Genomic DNA, 3,561 nt, shown 5'->3' on the forward strand with positions numbered 1-3,561 from the left:
TAATACCCCATTATCACCATTGGACAAATCCTCTAAACAAAAACTCTGCAAAGAAACATCAATCCTAATGACTCACTAGATCAGATGGACTTAATTGACATCTTCAGAACATTTCACCCCAAAGCCACAGAATATACATTCTTCTCAAGTGCACATGGGTCATTTTCAAAGATAGACCATATATTGTGTCATAGGCAAAGTCTCTTCAAATTCAAGAGGATAGAAATCATATCAAGCATCTTCTCAGATCACAATGGCATAAAACTAGAAATGAACTTCAATAAAAATAATAAAAAAAATCAAACACCTGGAGGCTAAATAGCATGCTATTAAACAATGACTGGGTTACCAGAGAGATCAAAGAAGAAATAAAAAGCATTATGACAACAAACAACAATGAAAATACAACAATCCAAAATCTATGGGACACAGTGAAAGCAGTCTTGAGAGGGAAGTTCATAGCTCTACAAGCCTACCACAAAAAAACTAGAAACAATGTTAATAAATTACCTAACCCTACAACTCAAGGAGTTAGAAAGAGAACAACAAGAAAAGCCCAGCATAAGCAGAAGGAAGGAAATAATAAAGATCAGAGCAGAGATAAACAAAATAGAAACAAAAAAAAATTACAAAAGATCAACAAAACCAAGAGCTGGTTCTTTGTAAGGATAAAGAAGATTAATGAACCTCTAGCCAGGCTCATGAAGAAGCAAAGAGGGAGAGGACCCAAATAAACAAAATCAGACATGAAAGAGGTGAAATAACAAATGATCCCACAGAAATAAAAATGATTATGAAAAAATACTATGAAAAACTCTATTCCAACAAAAAGACAACCTAGACAAAATGGACATATTCTTAGAAAAATACAAGCTCCCAAAACTCAACCAAGAAGAACAAAAAAAACGGAATAGTCTGATTGCTACCAAAGAAATTAAAACAGTGATCAAAAATCTTCCAGCAAACAAAAGCCCCGGTTTGGGCGGCTTTACAGGGGAGTTCTACCAAGCATTTAAAGAAGAACTAAAACCTATCCTACTAAGTCTATGTCAAAAAATTCAGGAGGAAGGCACACTTCCAAGCTCTTTCTATGAAGCCAACATTACCCTAATTCCAAAACCAGATAAAGACACCACAAAAAAAAGAGAACTATAGGACAATATCCTTGATGAACATAGATGCTAAAATCCTCAACAAAATTGTAGCAAATCGGATTCAGCAATACATTAGAAAGATAATACATCATGACCAAGTGGGATGTATTCACTGAATGCAAGTATGGTACAATATTGGCAAATCAATAAATGTGATACATCACATAAACAAATTGAGAGACAAAAATCACATAATCATATCAATCGATGCAGAAAAAGCATTTGACAAAATAGAACACCCTTTCTTCATAAAAAAAATTCTCAGTAAAGTGGGTATAAAGCAGGGGTGGGCAAACTTTTTGACTCGAGGGCCACAATGGGTTCTTAAACTGGACTGGAGGGCTGGAACAAAAGCATGGATGGAGTGTTTGTGTGAACTAATATAAATTCAAAGTAAACATCATTACATAAAAGGGTACGGTTTTTTTTTTTTTTTTTTTTTAGTTTTATTCATTTCAAAAGGGCCAGATCCGGCCCGCGGGCCATAGTTTGCCCATGGCTAGTATAGAGGGATCATACATAAACATAATAAAAGCCCTATATGACAAACCTACAGCCGACATCATATTCAATGGGCAAAAAATAAAAGCATTTCCCCTAAGAACAGGAACAAGACAAGGATGCCCACTTTCACCACTCCTATTTGACATAGTACTAGAAGTACTAGCCATAACAATCAGACAAGAAGAAGAAATAAAAGGCATCCAAATTGGAAAAGAAGAAGTAAAACTATCCTTATTTGCAGATGGCATGATACTATACATAGAAAACCCCAAAGACTCCATCAAAAAACTACTAGACCTAATAAATGAATTTGGCAATGTAGCAGGATACAAAATTAACACCTAGAAATCTATGGCCTTTTTATACACCAATAATGAGCTCACAGAAAGAGAAATGAAAAAAACAATCCAACTTGTCATTGCACCAAAAAAATTACAATACCTAGGAATAAACTAAACCAAGGACGTAAAAGAACTGTACTTGGAAAACTACAGGACATTGAAAAAAAGAGATAGAGAAAGACATAAACAAATGGAAGAACATCCCATGTTCTTGGATTGGTAGAATCAACATCATTAAAATGTATACTACCTAAAGCAATCTATAGATTCAATGCAATACTTATTAAAATACCAATGGCATATATCAAAGATCTAGAACAAACACTCCAAAAATTCATCTGAAATAAAAAAGACCCCAAATAGCCACAACTGTCCTGAGAAAGAAGAACAAAGTTGGAGGGATCACAATACCAGACATCAAACTATATTACCAAGCCACAGTTCTCAAACTGCCTGGTACTGGCACAAGAACAGACATATAGACCAATGGAACAGAATAGAGGATCCAGAAATTGACCCAAGCCATTATACTCAATTAATGTTTGACAAAGGAGGCAAGAGCATACAATGGAGTCAAAACAGCCTATTTAATAAATGGTGCTGGGAAATTTGGTCAGATACATGCAAAAAAATGAAACTAGATCACCAACTTTCACCATAAACAAAAATAAACTCAAAATGGATGAAGGACTTGAATGTAAGACGGGAAACCATAAAAACCCTATGCAGCAAAATTGCAGACATATGTCGTAGCAATATCTTTACAGACATAGATCCTAGGGCAAGAGAGACTAAGGAGAAAATAAACAAATGGGACTACATCAAAATAAAAAGCTTCTGCACAGCAAAAGAAACCATCAAGAAAACAACAAGAAAGCCCACTGCATGGGAAAACATACTTGCCAATGTTATCTCTTATAAGGGTTTAATATCCAACATTTACAGGGAACTCATACAACTTAACAAAAGGAAGATAAACAACCCAATCAAAAAATGGGCAAAGAACCTAAATAGACACTTTTTGAAAGAGGACTTTCAGAAGGCCAAGAGACACATGAAAACATGCTCAAAGTCACTAATCATCCGAGAAATGCAAATCAAAACAACAATGAGGTACCACCTCACAGCTGTCAGAATGGCTATCAACTAATCAACAAATGACAAGTGCTGGAGAGGATGCATAGAAAAAGGAACCCTCCTTCACTGCTGGTGGGAATGCAGACTGGTGCAGCCATTGTGGAAAACAGTATGGCCTTTCCTCAAAAAGTTGAGAATGGAACTGCCATTTGACCCAGTAATACCACTTCTAGGAATATATCCCAAGAAAACAGAAACACCAATCAGAAAGGATATATGCACTCCTATGTTCATAGCAGCACAATTTACCATAGCTAAGTTTGGAAACAGCCTAAATGCCTATCAGCAGATAAGTGAATTAGAAAAGAGTGGTAGATCTACACAATGGAATACTACGCTACTATAAAAAAAGAAGGAATTCTTATCATTTGCAGCAGCATGGATGGAACTGGAGAGCATTCTGCTAAGTGAAATAAGCCAGGCAG

Source organism: Myotis myotis, unplaced genomic scaffold (assembly GCF_014108235.1).
Source record: "Myotis myotis isolate mMyoMyo1 unplaced genomic scaffold, mMyoMyo1.p scaffold_m19_p_4, whole genome shotgun sequence".
NCBI classification, from domain to species: domain Eukaryota; kingdom Metazoa; phylum Chordata; class Mammalia; order Chiroptera; family Vespertilionidae; genus Myotis; species Myotis myotis.